The following is a 24248-nucleotide window of genomic DNA, read 5'->3' on the forward strand; positions in this document are numbered from 1 at the left end:
ATTACTTTAAAAAAAACATCATCAATCAGTCGGTCCTGAAATAGATAGAGCAGATTGCTGTAATTACTAAGAGTCAGCATGGCTTTCTAAAGAACAAATCCTGTCAGAATAACCTTATCACTTTCTTTGGTACCACTTTACTCTGCTTTGGTTCGGCCTCACTTGGAGTCCTGTGTTCAGTTTTGGCCACCCCAGTTGAAGAGGGATGTTGACAAACTGGAGCATGTCCAGAGGAGGGCAGCAAAGATGATGAGGGGTTTGGAGACCAAGACGTATGAAGAAAGGTTGGGGGAGCTTGATCTGTTTAGCCTAGAGAGGAGACCACTGAGAGGGGATCTGATAACCATCTTCAAGTATTTAAAAGGGTGCCATATTGAGGATGGAGCAGAGTTGTTCTCTCTTGCCCCAGAGGGACAGACCAGAATGAATGGGATGAAATTAATTCAAAAGAAATTCCATCTAAACATCAGGAAGAAGTTCCTGACAGTTAGAGCGGTTTCTCAGTGGAACAGGCTTCCTTGGGAGGTGGTGGGTTCTCCATCTTCAGAAATGTTTAAACAGAGGCTAGATAGCCATCTGAGAGAGGCTGATTCTGTGAAGGCTCAAGGCGGTGGCAGATGACAGTGGATGAGTGATTGGGATGTGAGTGTCCTGCATAGTGCAGGAGGGTGGACTAGATGACCCATGAGGTACCTTCCATCTCTATTATTCTATTATTCTATGATTCTTTGAGAAAGTTTCTACCTTGCTAGACCATGCTGTAGACATAGTGCTGTAGACATAGTTTACCTTGATTTTAGAAAGGCTTTTTATAAGGTTCCACATGATATTCTGAAAGCAAATTGGTAAAATGTAGTATGAATCCTATAACTGTTAGGTAATGGTTAGAAATGGTTAACAGATGACCTTACCACCCTCATAGGGTGTCTGTTGTGGGGAGAGGAAAGGAGAGGTGAATGTAAGCCACTTTGAGACTCCTTCAGGTAGAGAGAAGTGGCATATGAGAACCAACTTCTTCTTCTTCTTCTTCTTCTTTTCGTATCAGGCGTCTCTCAGCCCCAACTCCCTCACAGAGTGTCTGTTGTGGGGAGAGGAAAGGGGAGGTGACTGTAAGCCGCTTTGAGCCTCCTTCAGGTAGAGAAAAGCGGCATCTAAGAACCAACTCTTCTTCTTCAGTAATCTCAGGGCTCTCTCGGCCTCCCCTCCCTCGCAGGGTGTCTGTTGTGGGGAGAGGAAAGGAAAGGCAAGTGGAAGCTGCTTTGAGACTCCTTCAGGTAGAGAAAAGCGGCATAAAACAACGTGGAACAGTTAACGCTGGAACAGAATTATTTATTGTCTTTTGTATTTTGCCTTTCTTTCCTTACAAGAGCCTGTGAAATAGCTAACAATTTTAAACATTTATGATATAATTACATTTTAAAATCAGCCCCAACACTCATCATTAAAGTAAATTGAAAACATAAAACCAGTAGTTGAAACATTGATCACGGAATGCTGAACCAAGCCAGTCTCCACCTGTTGGTGAAAAACCAGACTTTGCAGAAACCGCAACAATGGTAACGCGCAGAACTTTCCCGCTAGTGTTGCAGATTGGTTGCAGGAGTGTAGCGCTTTCCGGAGGATGAATCCATTTTTTGGGATTTCCCTGAAAGCGCTACAAAGAAGCGCTTTTTGCGGATCGGTTTCAGGAGTGTTGCAGATTGTCAACGATGTTGTGCATAACGGCAAAACTGTAGTGATTTCAATTAGTAACCATTGTGCTATTTTGGACAAATGCGGAACGGCCCATAGAGTTGGAGGGGGACATACAGGCCATCTAGTCCAACCCCCTGCTCAACGCAGGATCAGCCCAGAGCATCCTAAAGCATTCAAGAAAAGTGTGTATCCAGCCTTTGCTTGAAGACTGCCAGTGAGGGGGAGCTCACCACCTCCATAGGCAGCCTATTCCACTGCTGAACTACTCTGACTGTGAACATTTTTTTCCTGATATCTAGCCTATATTGTTGTACTTGAAGTTTAAACACATTACTGCGTGTCCTCTCCTCTGCAGCCTACGGAAAAAGCATCCTGCCCTCCTCCAAGTGACAACCTTTCAAATACTTAAAGAGGGCTATCATATCCCCTCTCAACCTCCTTTTCTCCAGGCTGAACATTCCCCTCAACCTATCTTCATAGGGCTTGGTCCCTTGGAAGGGAGGGGCTGTGCCTGAGAAGGCCGTCCTTTGCCTGGACTACCCCCAACTGGCTATAGATGGTGGGGCCACCCAAAACAGGGCTTCCAAAGGTGCCATCTCAACTGCAGAAGTTTCTTTCTTTCTTTCTTTCTTTCTTTCTTTCTTTCTTTCTTTCTTTCTTTCTTTCTTTCTTTCTTTCTTTCTTTCTTTCTTTCTTTCTTTCTAAAAATGTACACCGGGATAAGGTGCCAGACGTTCTTGAGCTTATACCTGAAACTGTATACATTATTTCATTGTTTTATAGAATTATAGAATCCTAGAGTACCGGCCATCTAGTCGATGTAGGATCAGCCTCGGGCATCCAGGAGAAGGATCTGTCCAGCCGCTGCCTAAAAAGCATCAGTGAGGGGGAGCTCCCCACCTCCTGAGGTGGCCCCTCCCCCTGCTGAACTTCTCTATGAGATTTCCCCCCTGATATCTAGTGGAAGCCAAGACTGCCGATCCCAGCCTCTGCTCCCTGTCTCCTCCTAGCCAGGAGTGGTCTAAGGACGTGCTGGGCCCATGGGGCTCAACTGGGGGGAGAGCAGCCAGAGTGGGGCTGGAGGGTCCCCCACAGTGGGAAGGGGGGAGGAGAGAGGCTACAGCCCTGGCCCACGGAGAGGCAGGAAGAGGCACATGCCACAAGGGCTGCATGGCTAAACAGGCCTTGCGACCCTTCAAGAGAGCCCCCCTGCCCCTCAGCCTTTCCTCCCAGGCCTTGGTCCCCAGGCCCCCTGCCACCCAAAGGGGCTGACATGATGTGCTTCGCCTCCATTTTCTCCTCACCACAGCCCTGTGAGGGAGGTGAGCGTGAGGGCAGGTGGCCAGGCCGGGCCCTGCACAGGTGCTGAGCACTCGAGGCGGCCCGGGCCCCCCCCCCCCCGGCCCTCCTGGGCGGCGCGCGGCGCGCCTCTCTCTGCAGTTGCCCGGCTGCCCGTCTCCTGCTGGCGGGGCTGGCGGGGGCAGGAGGAGGGGGCTCAGTGGTGCCGGGGCCGCCCGCCCACCCGCCCGCCCGCGAGCCAGCGAGGCCGGGGCGGGGAGGGCTCCCGGGGACGGCCACCTGCTGCTGCAGCGTGCCGGCCGAGGGCGCCCCTGCGCGGAGCCGAGTCCCCGTGCCCGTCCCCTGGAAGGCGCGCTGTAGGCGGCGGCCGCGAGCGCCGGGAGCCCCGGAGCGGCCGGGAAGGTGAGTCGGGGGAGGGGGGGGGAGGGGAGGGGGAGGGCCTTCCCGGGGGCTCCGGCGGGCGGGCGGGCCGGAGGATGCGCGATTCGCCCAGCGGCGGCCGTGGGGCTGGCAGGGCGCGGGCTCGTTCCCCGGACGCAGCCGCCGCTCGGGCCTTGAGCGACCGGCGCCAGGTAGGCATCCCGCCCGCCCGCCCGCCCGCTCCAGGGGCCGAGGAGGCGAGGCGCGCGGTCCGTCGAGGGGGGGGGGCAAGGGGCCGCGGGTCGCTCGCCAGGCCTCCCCCCTCCCTCCCTCCCTCCCTCCCTCCCTCTTGGTGCCGGGGAAGTGTCGTGGGGGCGCGCGGGTCCCCGCAGCCCCGTCCGGCGTTGGGGGTGGGGGTGGGCACGCGAGAGCCCCGGGGGAGGCGCCCGTTGGCCGAGGCCTGCAGGTGGGCGAGGAATGAGGGGGGGGGGTGCCAGCCCCCGCCCCGCAAGGAAATCTTCAGCCACCTCCTTAAGTTGTGCGCTCCAGGATGCCCCATCGCGGCACTTCTGTTAGCGGCGACCGCATCATGTTGATCTCTCTGCGATCCTGATGGCTGCCGGGTTTTCCTGGATGCCAAATGCCGGGCCGGGAGCAGATCGTGAGGTTTGCCCCTTCAATAAACAATGGGGGGGGGGGGCTTGGGACTGACCCGGTGCTTTCAAGGTATGTGCAGAGACGTCTGCAAGTCCGGTGTGGCCGTCCCCCCCCCCCCTTGGTCTGGGGCTCCTTCTCAAGGATGTGGCCAAAGAGAGGTTAATGCTACCTGGCATTTCCCCCCTCCCACATCCTGGGCACATACAGTGTGCGCAACCCTCATGCACACCCACCCACGCTTCTCCAGGGTATCACATGATTCAGTGTGTTCCTGCGTGGACGTGGAAGTCGCTCAGCTGTGAGTCAGTCCCCAGCCAGGCTTCTGCCTCTGCCACGAATTCCCCTCGTGGCCCCCGTGAGGCCTTAGCTGCTCTGCTCGGCAGAGACTTGACCGACCGGGTGGGCCGGCCAGAGGATGACCCACCCCAGAGATCTTCCGGCACACGCAGCATTGCCAGGAAATCCAAGGATCCTCTGGCCGCCAGGCAAAGCACTTTTGTGGGTCGCTTGCCATTTCCTGACTCCCTCATTCTCCATGGAAGAACCAGCCCGCAAATCCTTGGAGGTCTCCCATCCAAGTCCTAGCTAGGGTTGGCCTTGCTTAGATCTGACAGGATCAGCCTAGTCTGGGCCAGAGGTGAAGGGGTGAGTCTGGGGCAGCCACATGCAACAGAAACCATGAATGAAAGTTTCCGGAGCCAACGGCGGCCACTTCAGAGTGGCTCTTTAAGATAGTTTTACTCTGCGCAGCAGAGCAAAGTGCTTTGCAGTCCAAATATTTGCCTTCTCAGCAGACCCTGGGATAGGAGAGCATTCAGGCCATTTAACACGTGGAAGGGTTATAAGAACCAGAAATCCTCAGGGCTGCCATCTCCAAACAGCAGGGGAAAGAAAGGAAGGGAGCTGAGGAGCAAAGATGGGGGCAGTCTGGGTCTCTCTAGCTCAGTCGGAAGGCAAGGACGCCTTGGGAACACAGCAGGAGGAGAACATTTCTGGTTCTCCAGACCTGTGTTCCTTCTCCCTCTTGCTCTCCCAGAGCGCCACCCCTGGTGCAGCACTCTGACATTATGCGCAAAGAGCCTTGGGGCCATAGAAGCCATTTCGTCCAACCCCTTGCTCATGGCTGGATCACACTGAAGCTGAGATAAACCTGGAGGTCCTCAACAGGCACCCTGGCTGGGCATTCTCGGTGGGAAATCTTGCTCAGGAGAGTGGCATTTGGGGAGGGGTCGCAGTGGAGCCCACAGCTTTTCTTCCAGTGCATTCTGTTGTGTTCCTGGAGAAACCAGAGTTTGAGGATGATGCAGTTTCTCTAGATCCGTGGTTCTCAACCTTCCTAATGCCGCGAACCCACACACACACACACACACACACACACACACACACAAACACTCTCTTTTTCAGGAAGCCTCTTGCCCCCAACAGGGCATGCACCCCACCCCCGCCTGTGAAGGCGCCCCCTTCAAGGCCACTGCTGGGAGGAAGTGCTCCTCTTTTGTGCGCCTGAAGGTGGGGAGGTTGGGGGTTGCTTGGGTACTCCGACAGCGGCCCCTCCAGCTGCGGCCACTCTCCCCACCAGCGGGGCAGGCACAGGGCGGCCTCCTGCAAGGCTTACCTTGATGCAAGTCTGGCTGGGACCCAGCAACGTGTCTCCGCAGGTGAGGCAGCACCACCAGCTGGTGAGCGGGAAGTCCTGGCCCTCCTCCCCCTTCCCCTCCCCAGCACTTCCTTCCTTCCTTCCTTCCTTCCTTCCTTCCTTCCTTCCTTCCTTCCTTCCTTCCTTCCTTCCTTCCTTCCTTCCTTCCTTCCTTCCTTCCTTCCTTTCCCGGCAGCTTCAGGGCCGTGTTTGCGTCAGCACAAACGCAGGACTGGCCACGGGCACCGCCCACAGACGTGTGCCCGGCATGGCTGGGCTCAGGGCAGGGAGAGGGAGGAGGCAGAGTGTGACCCCTGTGAAAACATCGTTCGACCCCCAAATGGGTCGCGACCCACAGGTTGAGAACCGCTGCTCTAGGTGAAATTTAGTGCCCAGTCAGGCACCTTTAAGACCAAGAGAGTTTTATTTAAGGTATGACCTTTCGTGTTCAGGCATACTTCCTCAGATCCAAGGTCATGGAATTAAAGTAACCAGTTCAAACGCATAGGAAGAGTGTGAGAGTAAATTAACATACAGCATAATGAAAATGGTTAACAGATTCCAGAGATAAATGGGGGGGAAAGCAACTTGGATTTGTTTGTATTCACTTGAGATTGAATTGCCAGGGAAACATTTGGTGTACAATAAACGTGTCTCCGTTAAGAGAATAATGGGCCCCTTGCCTGTCCTCTCAAGCATGGAAGCATCTTGGGGTACCATCTTCTTGGAAGAAGAGGTTTTGACTATCTCTGTTCACAGACCAGAAAAACAACAACAACAACTTATTTTTACTATTCTGAACTACACTGCATTATACCAGTCAAAGTTACATTGCAACTATGTTTATCTGTGAACTTAGGCAGATATGTGAGGGAGTGGGCAGAAGTGCTTGGCCATATCGGTGGTCCTTTCTGACATGCCCAGGGAAATGCTGATTGGGGTTGGGAGGCAAATTTCCTCCAGGTCAGACTGGCCAAGGATTCTGGTTTGGGGGATCATCATCTGGGCCAGTGTGGGTGGGCAGATAATTGTGAATTTCCTGTATTCTGCAGGGGGTTGGACTACATGACCCTGGAGGTCCCTTCCAACTCTATGATTCTGAGCTGCTTGCTATGTGGCTTGGTACCTTTTACTTCAACTAAGTATTTTGATTACTTTCATTTTACTGGAATTTTTGTTGGATAGTACATCTGTAAATAATTTTGCCTTCTTAGTTTTGAGTACTGCAAAGTTCTTTTTATAATGTGTGTTTGGTTTAAAAAATGTATAATGGCTTTAATGCATCTCAAAGTGGCTTTTAAAAATTGACTTATGACAGCATGTTAATTTTCTAAAAGCATTAGTAAAAAAAATCCAGCAAGCCTGTAGATTAGTTCAGTGGTATTTTATGCCAAGCTGTGTATGACGGGGAAGAAGGAACTTATGCTCTGAATGACAACATCCTGCCGTTGAGGGGGTGATCCAGTGTCATGCCACGGTTAGAGTATCTGTTCAGGATATGCGAGAGCCATATTCAGATGCCTATTCTTCTCTTTATTTAGTAAAGCACTTCTACATTTTCTTTGGGGCTCCAGGTGGCTTATGTTTCCACAATTGCAAGAAACCTCTTTCTGTCCACTCTGAGTGGCATCACAAGATGTCATAGTCCCATTGTATACGGCACTGGTCAGACCACACCTGGAGTACTGTGTGCAGTTCTGGAGGCCTCACTTCAAGAAGGACATCGATAAAATTGAAAGGGTACAGAGGAGAGCAACGAAGATGATCTGGGGCCAAGGGACCAAGCCCTATGAAGATAGGTTGAGGGACTTGGGAATGTTCAGCCTGGAGAAAAGGAGGTTGAGAGGGGACATGATAGCCCTCTTTAAGTATTTGAAAGGTTGTCACTTGGAGGAGGGCAGGATGCTGTTTCTGTTGGCTGCAGAGGAGAGGACACGCAGTAATGGGTTTAAACTTCAAGTACAACGATATAGGCTAAATATCAGGAAAAGGTTTTTCACAGTCAGAGTAGTTCAGCAGTGGAATAGGCTGCCTAAGGAGGTGGTGAGCGCCCCCTCACTGGAAGTCTTCAAGCAAAGGTTGGATACACACTTTTCTTGGATGCTTTAGGATGCTTAGGGCTAATCCTGCGTTGAGCAGGGGGTTGGACTAGATGGCCTGAATGGCCCCTTCCAACGCTATGATTCTATGATTCTATGATTCTATGATTCTATATGGTGTCTGTTTCCCCTCTTCAGAGATTTCCGTTCCTTAGGATGTGAGCTCTGGTTGGAATGGCCAGGTGGGCTCTGGTTGATGCCAGCTGGGCGAATTTCAGCAGGGCAATGACCAGCAGATGACAACCTGAGCCCTTTGCATGTTTCTCCTGTTGATGTGCAAACTGAGACAGGCAGCCTAAAGAAGCAAGGGATTACATTAAACTTCCTTTTGTTTCAGGAGATGATTTCAAAGGAACTTCCGGTTGGTCTTCTATAGAGTAGACCCGTCTTTCTCAACTTTTTTCCCTTTGAGAAACCCCAGAAGCATTCTTCAAGCTTTGAGAAACCCCAGAAGTTATGTGATTCTGCAGAATAGGCCTGGGGAGCGTGGCTGTGGACACCCTCACCCGGATACCTCGCCTTCCCCTCTTCTCTTGGCCCAGTGACCATTTTGGGATTGGGAGGAGGGGTCAGCATGATTTTATGGTCATAACACTCAATAAATGTTTAACAAATTTTTGTTATTTTTTGTTATTGTGTCAACAAATAAGGTGTGGTATCCAAGGAATGATTGAATGAATGAATAATTTCTTCATACCTGAGAGAAACGTCTGTAAGACGTTCTCAAAGTCAGGATCAAAATTGTATATTGTAGAGGCCATGTATCATTAACACCAGAAACATGCAGTGAGGCTCACTTCCTTGTGGATCGCCATCAGCAGAATGGGAAATCCCTAGAGATCTGGGGGTGGGGGGAACTCAGCCTGGGGGCGGTGTCACAGGACGTCTTCTGGAGTTGTAATTGTGGGAGACGTCCAGGCCACGCATGCTGTTGATAACCCTTTATGCTTGAGATGTTACTGCCTTTGAGAACCTCCCAGGACTCCAGTAGCACAGCAGTCGTATTGTCATCAAGTCTGAAGAGCTGTAATCGCTCTATCAGGCAGCAGCTGGTCCCACTAGCCAAAATGCCTGGGCTGTGGTTGAGGCCAGGTGGAAGTCTTTGTGACCAGGGATTTTACTTATTTATATTATCTGTACTATATATATACTACCCTTCTGGCAAACTGGCTCAGGGTCGTGTACATCATGTTCAATAACAGTAATATGGGTAAAAACAATTAAAACATTTTAAAATTGCTTAAAATCAGCATCTGTATCCAGCAACATCAAACACTGTACTATTATTCTAGCATCATCCCCATCAGATCAACTTCATGTTGATTTTTTTGTGGAGGCCCCCATGAGATGTTAAGTGGTCACTGGCCCCAACCATAAGGTGGCCAGAAGTCCCGCCTTTGGCAGGACAGTCCCACATTTGGGGCATTTGCCCCGCGTCCCGCGGCGTTTTCAAAATGTCCCGTGACGTTCTCCAATTAAAAATTTTTTTTTAAATTTTTTAAAATTTGTTTGGCCGCTCACTGCGTGGCAGCCCAGCAGACATCCCAGCAGGTAGCCTGAGCTCAGGAGGCCCCCGTGCAGGCGCCTGGGCTCCGGGGCATGGCTTCCCGGCCAGCTCTGCTGCCGCCTGCTTGAGCGGCCTTTTCCTCCGCGCCTTCCTGCCTCCTCCTGGGCCCGTCCACCGGGCTCTTCCTGGGCCGCCGCCGCTCTTCTTGAGGCCAGTCAGGGAGGGAAGGAGGAGGGAGGGCCTGCCTGCCGCCCCCACTACCACCTCCACTGCCGCCGCCGCCACCCCACCGCCGCCCTTCTGAGGCCAGTAAAATTATCAAGCCTTGACCGGTCCCCGGTGATAAAAAGGTTGGGGACCACTGAGTTAGTGGACACAACGGAGACTGTGTAGAAGTCACACTGTGCAGTTTTTAGTGCCATCTCATTTCTAATCTGGGCTCTGAAACAGCTCCCAAATAATTAGGCTCCTGGCATAGATAACATCTGCCCCACCAGCAGATCTTTCCCACCAAAAAGTCTGGGAAACTGGCACATAGCCAATAGCCTGGAAAAGGTCCATTTTTATCCCATTACTAAAGAAAGGTGATGCTCGCATCTGCTCACACTATCCAACTATAGCCCTGATCTCCCATGCAAGTAAAATCTTATTGAAGATCATCCAGAACCGTCTCAAATTAACGCTTGACGCTCAGCTACCGGATGGCCAGGCTGGTTTTCAACATGGTAGTGGCACCCGAGACCACATTGCAAATTTACGGTGGATTCTTGAAAAAACACATGAATATCCAAAAGTCGGACACAACTGAACAGATGACATCATCATGTGATCCGTTTTGATTTCATGCCTCACCCCTGCAGCAGGTTCCATGTGGCAGTGTTTGTTGTTTTGTTCTAACCTCTTTTGTTTACAGTAAGCCAGCAGCCATTTAGTCCAGGGAATCCTACCCATAACTCACCTGGCCCCTTACATTCCTCGCCTTTTGTAATCTGTATTCCCTGGAGCCAGCCCAGTTGGTGGGCTAGCCCTATGACCTTCTGATAAGTGGCCAACCCCCAATGTTGCCATTCTGACCATGTGCATTTCAAGGGAAAGCATTACCTTGGGGGAGGAATGGGGGGTTGACGATCCAAATCCAATATAGGACCTGAACCGAGGGCCCTTCCTCAGTTCAAGCAAAGAGTGTGTCTGTTGCTACTCCAATGCTAACTAGTAAAGAAGTTTGATTTTACAATCATGAGTCTACTGGGGGCAATACTCATACTCATAAGTGTCCTATAAGATGTTCTCAAAGTTTTATCATGAGTCTTCCTCCAAACTCATTCTAGTCATCTCAGCTCCCATTTCCTCTCATAGAATCATAGGATGGGAAGGGACCTACAGGGTCATCTAGTCCAGTGCTTCCCAACCTTTTTATCACCGGGGACCGGTTAATGCTTGACAATTTTACTGAGGCCCGGGGAAGGGGGTAGTCTTTTGCCGAGGGACGTCGCCACCACCAACTGAACCCCTACTCCGCTTGCTTTCCCTCCGGCGCCCCTGACTTCCCGCTGCCCATTGGGGGGCGCTGCTAGCAGCAGCTTCTCAGGACCACACCAAGGGGGAGCCCCAGCCATGGTGGCCACTGGAGAGCACCAAAGGTGAGCTGGCAGCAGAGTGGCAGGGCAGCCCCCGAGGCAGCAGCTGGGGAGAAGGATGAGGAGGAGCCGCAGCCCGGTACCAACCGGTCCTCGGACCGAGGGCTGGGGATCACTGATCTAGTCCAAACCCCTGCACAATGCAGGAACTCACAACTACCTGCCTGTCCACTAACTATCTGTATAAGTTCAAAAAATCGGCATTCCTGCCAGATGACTATCTCACCTCTGATTAAAAGCTTCCAAAGAAGGAAAACCCACCACCTCCCAAGGAAGCCTGTTCCACTGAGGAACCGCTCTAACAGTCAGGAACTTGATCCAAATGTTTAACAGAATTCTTTTTTACATTAATTTCAACCCATTGGTTCTGGTCTGACCCTCTAGGGCAGTGGTTTTCAACCTGGATGTTGGGACCCCTTTAGGGATGCTATGACCCTTTCGCAGGGGTCGTGGCAGGGCGAGAAGCTTGGCTGGAGGGCACTACCATTGTTGTCACTCCAGCAGCGCCCTCGGAAAATAACCAATTTATATACAATCATGAACAATGGATCTTTACGCCATTGGTCAGTTTTGGTTTAATTTCTGTGAAAGAACCCTTGCATAGTTTTATGGTTGGGGGTTACCACAACATGAGGAACTGTATTAAAGGGTCACAGCATTAGGTTGAGAACCAATGCTCTAGGGCAACAGAAAACAACTCTGCTCCATCTTCTATATGACAGCCCTTCAAATACTTGAAGACAGTGACCATATCACCTCGTAGTCATCATCTCTCCAGGCTAAACAGACCAATCTCCCTCAACCTTTCCTCATATGACTTCATCACCAAGCCCACCACCATCTTTGTAGCCCTCCTCTCGATATGCTCCAGTTTCTCTACATCTTTCTTCTGTTGTGGTACCCAAAACTGAGCACAGGACTCCAAGTGAGGTCTAATCAGAGCGGAACAAAATGGTAACATCACCTCGTGTGATCTGAACTCTATACTTCTTTTAATACAGCCCGTTTGCCTTTTTAGCTAATGAATGACACTGCTGACTCATGTTCAGTGTCTGGTCTACTAAGACCCCCAGATCCTTTCCCCACATACTACTAAGTCTAATGCATCCTATAGTGATGCATTTGATATTTCCTACCTAAATGCAGAACTTTACATTTATCACTATTAAAATTCATTTTAGCCCAATTTTCCAGCGTGTCAAGGTCATTCTTTATCCTGATTCTGTCTTCTAGTGTTTTTTCTACTCCTCCCAATTTAGTATCATCTGCAAATTTAATAAGTATCCCCTCTAATCCTTCATCTAAATCATTTATAAATATGCTGAACAACACAGGTCCCACGACAGATCCTTGGGGAACTCCACTCCTCATTCCTCTCTAAGAAGATGACGAACCATTTACAATCACTTTTTGGGTGTAATATGTCAACCAGTTATATGATCCATACCTCATTTTATGATCTTGTCAATAAGAATATCATGTGGAACCTTATCAAAAGCCTTTCTGAAATCAAGGTAAACTATGTCCATGGCATTCCCCAGATCTAGCAAGGTAGTAAATTCTCAAAAAAAAGCTATAAGGTTAGTCTGACATGACTTCTTTTTGAGAAAGCCATGCTGACTCTTAGTAATTACAGCAATCCACTCTAGCTGCCTCAGGACCGATTGGTTTTTTTCTAAATGCCAAGAATAGACATCAAGCTGACAGGTCAGTAGTTACCCGGATCCTCCTTTTCCTCCTTCTTGAAGATATGGACACTTGCCCACCTCCAATCTTCTGGCACTTCGTTTGTTCTCCAAGAATTGTGCGAAAGAATGGACAAAGGCTCAGAATTTACATTTGTGTCGGGAACCCGCTTGCTAACTGAAAAAACAGGGTGCCCCTTTGAAGAAAACGTCACGCCAGGCCTGGTGAACGATACAACAGGAACAAGCTTTATTTCAGCAACGTGGAGTCCGCTGGTATGGAGTAAGAGCTTCCACCGAACTCCAGGTGGAAGCTCCCTTTTATACAAAACCCACCTCCTTAGGCTGTATTGCCCCACCCAGTACTTGCGGAGGGAACATGCTGATACAATCATGACTCATGCACATATGCGAGGTTTTCCGGGGTTCCTGATGGCCCATTTTCCTGGAACAAAGGGCCATCTCCGGGCCCTTGTCAAAAGGTGGAGGGGGACATTGAGGTTCTTTAGCGGCCATTGCCACCTCAACGATCGGGTGGGGCGCCCAGCTGCCGGCTTGCCTATGATCACCATGCCCTACCTCCGTGATCGCGGGCGCCTCTGATGGCGGGGTTCGGTCCGGTTCCCAAGCCACCAAGGACCGAACCACGACATTCTGCCCCCCCAAAGGTCCATTCTCCAACCCCCCGGGACGGCCAGGATACCGCTTGTGGAAACGTTCAGTGAGTCGGGGCGCAAGGACGTCCGCTGCCCAGACCCATTCCCGGTCCCCCAAAGCGAAGTCCTTCCATTCCACGAGGTACTGCAACTTCCCCCTGTGGAGTCTAGAGTCCAGGATATCCGCCACCTCGTGGTGCTCCCCCCCCGGCAGGACCTCGGGCGCTGGCGGGGAAAACACGGGGTGCCAAACGTCACCGTCCGGAGTTTTTTTTAGAAGGCTCACGTGAAAGACGGGATGGATGTGCCGGGGGTTCTTGGGGAGCTTGAGCTTGACCGAAACTTCGTTGATCGGGGCCAAGACCTCGAAAGGCCCCAAAAACCGAGGGCCTAGCTTCTTGCTGGGCAAATTCAACCGTAGGTTCCGGGTGGAAAGGTAAACTCGATCCCCCGGTCGGATCTCCTCAGCTGGTCGTCTCTTCCGGTCGGCGTCCTCTTTCTGCGCTGCCTTGACTTTGTGGAGCTGCTCCTGCAGCGACTTCCAGCAGCTCCCGGCACGCTTCCCCCACTCGCGAAGGTCGGCCGATTCCCGGGCGGGGACCTCTCCAAGCTCCGGGAAGTGTCTCAGGTCTGTCCCGTAGACGACGGCAAAAGGCGACATCTCCGTGCTGCTGTGGTCTGCGTTGTTGTACGCGAACTCGGCCAGGGGGAGCAGGGGCACCCAGGTGTCTTGATGATAGGAACCGAAACACCGCAAGTACTGCTCCAGTACTTGATTAACCCGCTCGGTCTGCCCGTCCGTCTGGGGGTGGTAAGCGGAGCTCAGCCCTTGCTCGATGTCTAACAAGCGCAGGAAAGCTTGCCAAAACCGGGACACGAATTGTGAGCCCCGATCGGAAATCACCTTGTCCGGCAGCCCGTGCAGTCGGAACACGTGATCCAGGAACATCCGAGCCAACTGTGAAGCACTGGGGACACTGGCGCAAGGAATGAAATGGGCCTGTTTGGAAAATAGATCTACCACCACCCAGATCACCGTTTTCCCCTTGCTGGGAGGCAAGTCTGTTATAAAGTCCATGGAGATCACTGACCACGGCCGGGTCGGGACCTCGAGCGGGTGCAGCAGACCTTTCGGCTTGCCAACCCCCGGCTTGCAGGTCAGGCAGACAGGACAACCACTGACGTAAGCTTTTGTGTCCCGCCGCAGACTGGGCCACCAAAACCGCCGCCGGGCCAACTTCCAGGATTTTACGAAACCGAAGTGCCCGGCGGTCTTAGCATCGTGGCAGAGGCTGAGGGCTTCCCGTCGTAGCCCTTCCGGGACGTAGACAGCCTCCCCCCTCCGCCAGAGACCGGAGTCCAAAATCAAAGAGTCCCGGAGCTCAGCCAGCTCCTCGTCTGTCCCGTAGGCTGCCACTAGGCGGTCTCGGAGCGGGGCGGTCGCCGGGTCGGGCTCCCATTCCTCCCTGGCCCGACGCCTAGTGACGACCCCCCGTCCCAGCTGCTCCTCACCAAACACGGACCTGGTGCAGGGAGCGTACCCCTCCCCATAATGCGGCAGACGGGAGAGGGCGTCCGCGAGGAAATTCTCTTTGCCGGGGATGTGACCAAGCTTGAAATTGTACCGCGAAAAGAACTCCGCCCACCTCATCTGCTTGGCGTTCAGGGATCGCGGTTGCCGGAGCGCCTCCAGATTCTTGTGATCTGTCCAGACCTCGAACGGCTCCTCTGTTTCCTCCAGCCAATGCCGCCATTCGGTGAGGGCGAACTTAATCGCAAACGCCTCCTTCTCCCAGGTAGACCAGTTCCGCTCCGTTTCGGCGAATTTTCGTGAGAGGTAGGCCGCCGGCCTCAGCTGTCCCGCCTTGTCTCGCTGCAGGAGAACCGCCCCGGCTGCTGCGTCGCTGGCGTCGACTTGTACCACCATCGGCTGGGTTGGGTCGACGTGCAGTAGCGTGGGCTCAGACGCGAAAGCTTGCTTGAGGGCCAGGAACGCTGCCTCCGATTTCTCATTCCAGCCGAGCGCTGCGCTGGGCCGCGTGGCGCGAGGACCTCTCCCCTTGGTACCTAGCAAGTCCGTGAGGGGAGCCACTACGGAGGAGTATCTGGGGATGAAGCCTCTAAAAAAGTTAGCAAACCCCAGGAAGCTTTGTAGCTGTTTCCGGGTGCGGGGCCTTTCCCAGGCCAGCACCGCCTGCACCTTCTCGGGGTCCATAGCTATGCCCTGGGCTGAGATGCGGTAGCCCAAATAGTCCAGGGAGGGACGGTGGAATTCGCACTTAGCCAGCTTCACGTATAGGTGGTTTGCCAGCAGGCGCTTTAACACCTCCCTCACCAGGGTCACGTGCTCTTGGGGATCTTGGCTGTAGATCAGGACGTCATCCAAATAAACAACCACCCCCTGAAACAGAAGGTCCTGCAACACCTCATTAATTAGACTCATGAAAACCCCAGGTGCCCCGCTTAAACCGAACGGCATCACTTTAAATTCGAATTGTCCCAATTGACAGTTAAAAGCTGTTTTCCACTCATCCCCCTCCCGGATGCGTACCCGGTAGTACGCCTCCCTTAGGTCCAGCTTAGTGAACAGAGTCCCTTTGCCCAGCCGGGCCAGCAAATCCGGGATCAGCGGGAGGGGGTAAGCGTTCCCCGCTGCGATGGCGTTGAGGCCCCGGTAGTCCTGGCACAGCCGTCGGGACCCATCCTTTTTCCGGACGAACAAGACTGGAGCTCCCATGGGACTGGAAGCAGGCCGGATGAAACCTCGGGCCAGATTTTTACCCAAAAACTCCCGGAGGTCCTTGAGCTCACCCTCACTCATCTTGTAGATGCGCCCTTTGGGTAGTACCGCCCCCTCTGGGATGTTGATAGCGCAGTCCGTGCGGCGGTGTGGGGGTAGCTCGTCCGCTTCCCGCTCGCTGAAAACGGCTGCGAGGTCTCGGTACTCTGGCGGGACCTCGGGCTCTGGTATCTCCTGCTGCGCCGCCGCCGCTCCCCTGGGACGCGCCGCCGTCCTCTTGTGGCTGGAATTCTCGTGGGGGACCCGATGCCGTGCACCCACCGTCAAGTCGAACTTCAGGGTCCCCGCCCGCCAGTCCACCACGGGGTTGTGTTCCTTCAGCCAATCCAGGCCCAACACCGCCCGATATCCCGCTACGGGGACCTGGATCAGCCACCGCAGCTCTTGGTGGTCCCCTATGTGGATGGCGATAGGACCCACCTCCTCCCCGAAAGGTCCCCCCTGAATCGGGCTGCCGTCCATCTGGACGAAAACCAGGGGAACCTTCCGAATGCGCTTCGGTAGCCCCAAAGCCCGGGCTATCTGGGGGTGGACCATGCTGTGGTCGCATCCAGAGTCCAAAAGAGCCTCCCCCACCCAACTTAGTCCGTTCTCCGGGTTCCGGAGCTCTAAAATTACCACGTTCGGAGGTCGCGCCTCATGCTGTAGGGGTTTTCCCTCGCACCGCGGGACCTGCTGCCCGGCGCCGTCTACAGCAGGTCCTGGCCGTTTTCCGTCGCCTGGGCGCTTCCCGGTTCGTTGCGGAGGTCCTCCGCCCGGCGTGCCTGCTGGGGGCGTGTCGCACCTCCCCCCTGGGAGAGCCCGCGGTCCTCCCCCCCTTGCCGTTGGCACGCTGCTGCGAAATGTCCTGACCCCCCGCATTTCAGGCACAGACCTTCCCGGCGTCTCCTTTCCCGCTCGGGGTTCGGGGGTCGTTTGGGGCGAGAGTTGTCGGGGCCCGGTCTCGGCGCCTCGGCTGACCCGCCTTTGGCCTCCCGGGGGGGTGCGGCGGCCCAACCCAGGCTGGCTTCCAGCTTGGCGACCACAAAACACCACCCCTCCAGTGTAGACAGATCTTCTTCCGTCCCCTTGATCACGGCCCATTCCCTGAGCTTCGGGTTAAGGCCCTCCCGGAAGTACTCGATTTGGGTCTCCTCGTTCCAGGAGAACACCTTGCCTGCTTCCCTCCGGAAAATGTCTATATAGTCCATAACCCCCCTAGTACCCTGTCGAAGTCCCTTGATCCGACTCTTTGCCTTGTCCTCAGCCTGGGGGTCCTGGAATCGTCGGCGGAGCGCGACCACGAAGTCCTGCAGGTCCCGAGTTGCCGGGTCGCCGCGCTCGGCCAACCCTAGGTACCACTGACCCGCCTTGCCCTGGAGACACGAGGCCACCCCCCAGACCAAGTCCTCGGAGTCCTCATACCGGTCTCCATACCTCCGGGCATGCGTCAGCGCGTGGAGGAGGAACTGCGGGAGGTCGTCCGGCGTCCCGTCGAAACGCGCCTTAAGCTCTGGGGGGGAACGTTTTGGAGAGTAGTCCGACCCCCTCCGGATCCGGGATTCTCGGCGTCCGCCGTCTCGTCCTGCTCCGCTCCACCGGCTACCAACTTGCCCAACGACGCCGTGCCGCTCCCTGCCTTGCACGTCGCTCCTGCGTTGGTCCGGCTCTCGCCGCCCCGTCGGCTCACCCGCTCCCCCGAGATCCTCTGCTGTCTCGCCTCTCCGCTGGCCGTCTCGCCTACTCGGGACTGAAAACTGCTCCGGGTCGGGGTCCGGGGCCCGCTCACCAGTGCCGGGCTCGTCCTCGTCGCTGGAGACGTCCTCACTCGACGCGATCCCCTCCGCCGTTGTATTACCAGTCCCTCCGGGCCCGGCCCGAGCTTGCTCACGGGCTTCAGCTGCCTGCAAGCGCCTGGCCAAGTCCGCCATGGCCCGCCGCAGGTCCTCTAGGGATTCCTCAGGTCCTACCGGGCGAAGCGCCTGCCTCAGCTGGGTGTCCCAGGTTGGGGCCAACCCCCCAGACCTCGGCGCGCTCCCCGCCGTGCTTGGGAACCCCATGGCCCGGCGCCTTCCCTTGGCCGCCGCTGCCGAGGGTCTCGGGGTCCCGGACAGCTGCTCCTGGCCCCCCGATTTTCGGAGGAAATCTCCCGGGGACATTAAACTCATGTTCCCGGGGTTCGTGGGGGTCGAGACCGCCCCGTTGCTTGAAAACGCCATCTCTGGATCCGTCCCGATAAGCGCTCGGATGCGATGCCGACCCTGGAGTTCGGTGGGAAGCTCTTACGATGTCGGGAACCCGCTTGCTAACTGAAAAAACAGGGTGCCCCTTTGAAGAAAACGTCACGCCAGGCCTGGTGAACGATACAACAGGAACAAGCTTTATTTCAGCAACGTGGAGTCCGCTGGTATGGAGTAAGAGCTTCCACCGAACTCCAGGTGGAAGCTCCCTTTTATACAAAACCCACCTCCTTAGGCTGTATTGCCCCACCCAGTACTTGCGGAGGGAACATGCTGATACAATCATGACTCATGCACATATGCGAGGTTTTCCGGGGTTCCTGATGGCCCATTTTCCTGGAACAAAGGGCCATCTCCGGGCCCTTGTCAAAAGGTGGAGGGGGACATTGAGGTTCTTTAGCGGCCATTGCCACCTCAACGATCGGGTGGGGCGCCCAGCTGCCGGCTTGCCTATGATCACCATGCCCTACCTCCGTGATCGCGGGCGCCTCTGATGGCGGGGTTCGGTCCGGTTCCCAAGCCACCAAGGACCGAACCACGACAATTTGTAAGTTTTTAGTACCTTTTGACTCAATTATCTGTCCCCGAGGATTTGGTTTCATTTAAAGAAACTAGCTGTTTATGGACCTCCCTTGTTGTTGTTAGTTGGAAAGTCATGTCCGACCCATCGTGACCCCATGGACAATGATCCTCCAGGCCTTCCTGTCCTCTACCATTCCCCAGAGTCCATTTAAGTTCACACCGATTGCTTCAGTGACTCCATCCAGCCACCTCATTCTCTGTCATCCCCTTCTTCTTTTGCCCTCAATCGCTCCCAGCATTAGGCTCTTCTCCAGGGAGTCCTTCCTTCTCATGAGGTGGCCAAAGTACTTGAGTTTCATCTTCAGGATCTGGCCTTCTAAGGAGCAGGCAGGGCTGATATCCTCTAGGACTGACCGGTTTGTTCGCCTTGCAATCCACAGGACTTGCAAGAGTCTTCTCCAGCACCAGAGTTCAAAAGCCTCAATTCTTTGATGCTCGGCCTTCCTTATGGTCCAACTTTCACAGCCATACATTGTAACTGGGAAGACCATAGCCTTGACTAGATGCACTTTTGCTGGCAGGGTGATGTCTCTGCTTTTTAGGATGCTGTCCAGATATCCCATAGCTTTCCTCCCCAGGAGCAAGCGTCTCTTAATTTCTTTGCTGCAGTTCCCATCTGCAGTTATCTTGGAGCACAGGAAAATAAAATCTGTCACTACCTCCATTTCTTCCTCGTCTATTTGCCAGGAATTGAGCGGGCCGGATGCCATGATCTTTATTTTCCTGATGTTGAGTTTCAAGCCAACGTTTGTACTCTCCTCCTTCACCCACATCAAGAGTTCCTCTGCCTCTTCGAAATCCTGCCTGTACTTCTGGAAGTTCTCAATCCACATATTGCTGGAGCCTACCTCCCTACAGTGATCCTATGCTGGGTCTCCCATTCCACATCATCTGAAATGATTTTGCCACCTTCAGCATGATTTCCTTCACAAGAGAAGACTGAGGAGAAGGCAGAATTGAGCAGCCCTGTCTCCATCACCTGTTACAATTTTACTTTCTTGTCCCTGCAATGGTCCTACTATATCCCTGTTCTTTTTCTTACTTTGAATAGACTAAAGAACCCTTTTTTGTTTGTAGCATTTCTTGCAAACTTAAATGGACTCCGGGGAATGGTAGAGGACAGGAAGGCCTGGAGGATCATTGTCCATGGGGTCGCGATGGGTCGGACACGACTTTGCACCTAACAACAACAACAAATTTCTTGCTAGCCTAAGCTCATACTGAGCTTTAGCTTTCCTAACACTTTCCCTATAAGCATTGGTTATTTGTTTATATTCCTCCTTGGTTATAAGGTCCTTCTTTGGTTTCCTAAACGAGTTTTCTTATTGCTGAATTCTTTTGAAAGCTTTTTATGAAGCCATCCTGTTTTTTTTAGGTTCCTCCCAGTTTTCCTTCTCAAGGGAACTGTCTGTGATTGTGCCTTCAATATTCCCCTTTTGAAAAACTCCCAATCTTCTTGGAATTACATCTCCTTAAGTTTTTCTGACCACAGGATCCTACTCAACATAACTTTAAGTTTATTAAAATATGCTCTCCTGAAGTCTAGCATGTGTGTGGGACTACATACAGGTTTTCTCTTCCCCAAGATTATAAAGTCCAAAATCACACGGTCACTACTGCCAAGGTCACCCACAACTTTTACCTTGTCTATAAGTTCTTCTTTAAATGGATTCCGGGGAATGGTAGAGGACAGAAAGGCCTGGAAGATCATTGTCGCGATGGGTCGGACATGACTTTGCACCTAACAACAACAACATAAGTTCTTCCCCATTAGTGAGAATCAAGTCTAAAACAGCAGACCCCTCGGTTGCCCCTTCAACTTTCTGGGAAATGAAGTTGTCAGCAAGAGGAGGAGGAGGAGGAGGAGGAGGAGAAGAAGAGTTGGTTCTCACTGCTGTGGCAAGCCCAAGGCTGCATGTGGGGGAGTGAATAATTGAACCCGGCATGCCAGATTAGAATTCCGCACTCCTAACCACTACACCAAACTTGCTCTCAAGAAGAACTCAAGAATTTATTGGACTTTTCATTTTTAGTACAGCTAGTCTTCCAACAGATATCTGGGTAATTGAAATCTCCTATGACCACTCTCTGAGAACTTTATAATCTGGTCTAGGAGCATCTCATCCAAGTCCTCTGCCTGGCCTGATAGTCTATAGCAGACCCCCATGATTACCCATCGAATTTCAGCTGAAATCTCATGCTCAGACACATATATTTCCTCACAAGTATATATTGTTAACATATGATGCTGCTCCTCTCCCTTATTTGTTTGTCCCTATTAAATAAATTGTTCTTTTCTATCTTATTGTTCCAGTTGTGAGCATTAGCCCACCAGATTTCTGTAATGCTTATTAGATCAAATTCCCCTTCCTTTATTAGGACATCTAGTTTTTCCTGCTTGTTTTCCACTGTGATGATCTTTGATTACTCAGAAAAGCAAACTATTGGCAGAAAGTCAAGGATTTCTTTATTAAGTAAGAAAATATTCTCATCAAGGCATTGTCGAAATTGAAACCCGCCCCCCCCCACCGCGGAAATCCTGCAAGAATGTGGGAACATCAAACAGTCTTAACACGCACATGAGACATTCAGCTTCAAGAGAGGGGGAAAGGACCGGAGCTTAGGGGTGAGGAAGAGGGGAGGGAATGGAAATGCAGGAAGGAACACCAGGGTAATAAAACAAAGTAAAGGAGACAAGCTGCCCCCATCTCACACACAGGGGTGAATACTCTACACCAGTGGTCCCCAAACTTTTTGTCACCGGGGACCAGTCAACGCTTGACAATTTTACTGGGGACCCGGGGGGGGGGGGGTAGCCCTGGGGCGTCGCCGCCACCTGAGCCCCTGCTCCGCTTGCTTTCCCACCAGCGCCCCTGACTTCCCGCCACCCGCTGGGGGGCGCTGCCAGCAGCATCTGCACAGTGCCAAGACGAGGAGGAGCCCCAGTCATGGTGGCCGCGGCCCAGTACCAACTGATCTATGGACTGGTACCAGTTCCCAGACCAGGGGTTGGGTACCGCTGCTCTACATAACCTAGTTACAGAAAAATCCTAAATAATGGCAGAAACCACAGGATTCTGACATCCTTCCGAAGATCAGTGTCATGCTGCGATAGACAACAGGGTAGGTTTCAGGGGATAGGCTGAGTAATAATGGAGTTTGCCCCTGAGTATCCTGGGGTCCAAGATTTGTTTGACCTCATAGTGGGTGTGTTCATCCACATACACAGGAATAGGAGCGTCATGACCTAAGTGCCATTTGTCCAGTTCAGGAGCATGGGACAATGGAACACAGGATGATCATACTTATAACTCTTAGTTAGAGAAAGCTCTATTGTTACCTCATTAATAAGATGGGAAACAGTAAACAGCCCCACAAAACAGGGCCCCAGCTTGCGAGACATCTGTTAACAACAGAGTCTTAGCAATATGTGAGAATCTAACTGATTGCTCCCAATAAAGAGAATTTGTTGAAGATTCAATGATCCTTACATCTCAAAACCTTTGTTAAGGCTAATGATCCAGAATTCACTACTCTGTTTTAACCTCCAACTTCCTACTTTCACTGACCTGCCCATTTGGGCATGAAACTGCAGATGCCACCTGTGTAGCTAGACCAGAAAGATACAACCGGTGCTCCTGCTCCAAGGCTGGAGAGAGAAATGGCACTCTCCCACACATCAAAGCATCACCGCCAGAATTCCCACAATTTAGAAGGGTATCATAGAATCATAGAATCATAGAGTTGGAAGGGGCCACACAGGCCATCTAGTCCAACCCCCTGCTCAACGCAGGATTAGCCCTAAGCATCCTAAAGCATCCAAGAAAAGTGTGTATCCAACCTTTGCTTGAAGACTGCCAGTGAGGGGGAGCTCACCACCTCCTTAGGCAGCCTATTCCACTGCTGAACTACTCTGATTGTGAAAAACTTTTTCCTGATATCTAGCCTATATTTTTGTACTTGAAGTTTAAACCCATTACTGCGTGTCCTCTCCTCTGCAGCCAACAGAAACAGCATCTTGCCCTCCTCCAAGTGACAACCTTTGAAATACTTAAAGAGGGCTATCATGTCCCCTCTCAACCTCCTTTTCTCCAAGCTGAACATTCCCAAGTCCCTCAACCTATCTTCATAGGGCTTGGTCCCTTGGCCCCAGATCATCTTCGTCGCTCTCCTCTGTACCCTTTCAATTTTATCTACGTCCTTCTTGAAGTGAGGCTCCAGAACTGCACAGAGCTTCAGAGTAAATGAAAATTGTGAGGAAAAATTATGCCTACCTAATCTGCTTGGCAGTTAATTTATGTGGCTTCCGCAGCACCTGTAGATTCTTATGATCCGTCCACACCTCGTATGATCCTGTCCACACGGTACAGGAGAGCCCTCCAGCCAAGGTTGCCAGGCGGAAAATGCTTATTTTATGGCTGCCCTCTCTTTTCCCCAAATTGCCGAATTCCATTCAGTTTCAGTGAATTTCTTTGAAATGTAAGCCAGGGGAAGGTGCTGCCCATCCTCCCCTTTCTGGAGGATCACAGCCCCCATTGCTTCATTACTAGAATCGACTTGGACGGTGAAGGGCTATGTCAGGTAGGCGTGACGTAGAATGGCCTTGGATGTAAACAGTCTCTTTAACTCTTCAAACATCTATTGGCACTTGGGGGACCATTTGAGATGTGCCCCCGGTCGCTCCCCACTTGCCCCCTCTCCCTTTGAATTTAACAAGTCAGTGAGGGGAAAGACTTCATGGGCATAATTGGGGATGAAGGTTCTATAAAGGTTTGGAAAACCTAGAAAACTGCCACTGCGACCAGGTGTGCTGAGTGGGGCCCAACTCAACAGGTCTTTTACTTTATTGGGATCCCACTTTATTGGGATCCTCAACTCTTGCAGTGATACTGTGTAACCCCAAAAATCTAAACATTCTTTATAGAATTCCCAGGTGGACAGTTTGGCATACAGGTGATATGCCCCAAACCTCTTTAACACTTCCTGCACTAGTTTCACATGATCTTTGACTGACTCTGAATATAACAAATTGTCATCAAGGTAAACCAAGGCCCCTTTGTAAAGTAAATCATACAGCACCTCATTAATTAAATTCATGAACACCCCCGGCATGCTGGATAAACCAAACGGCATTATGAGACATCAAATTGTCCCCAAGGGGTGTTAGAGGCAGTTAGGTGCTCATGTCCTTGTTTGATCTGCACCCGGTAATTAGCTTCTGGCAGGTCTAATTTCATTAATATCTTTCCCTTCCCCAACCTTACCAAGAGGTCTTTTATCAGTGGGAGAGGGTAGATGTTCGAGGTGGACACCCTTGATAATCCGTGCACAAGCATAACGAGCCGTCTTTCTTTTTCACAAACATGTGGGACATGGCCAGACGAATAAATTCTTGGGCAAGATTCTTGTCTAAGAA

The 24248-nt window shown here is 52.2% G+C and overlaps 1 protein-coding gene across 4 annotated transcripts in view; it reads left to right on the plus strand.

The window, feature by feature from the left end:
- Window positions 1-24248, plus strand: part of LOC143824183 (uncharacterized) — a 264423-nt gene that overhangs the window by 57275 nt on the left and 182900 nt on the right. The window contains exon 1 of one of the 4 annotated variants that reach the window (XR_013226724.1): window positions 3199-3396. The exons of 2 other annotated variants lie outside the window; for them this stretch is intronic. The gene's annotated coding sequence lies outside the window, so the exon portion shown is untranslated. Of the gene's footprint in view, window positions 1-3198; window positions 3397-3441; window positions 3567-24248 lie in introns of those variants that run through there. One more of the 4 variants, XR_013226723.1, reaches the window with a different exon arrangement.

The sequence above is a fragment of the Paroedura picta genome, chromosome 15 (genome assembly GCF_049243985.1).
Source record: "Paroedura picta isolate Pp20150507F chromosome 15, Ppicta_v3.0, whole genome shotgun sequence".
Classification (NCBI taxonomy): domain Eukaryota; kingdom Metazoa; phylum Chordata; class Lepidosauria; order Squamata; family Gekkonidae; genus Paroedura; species Paroedura picta.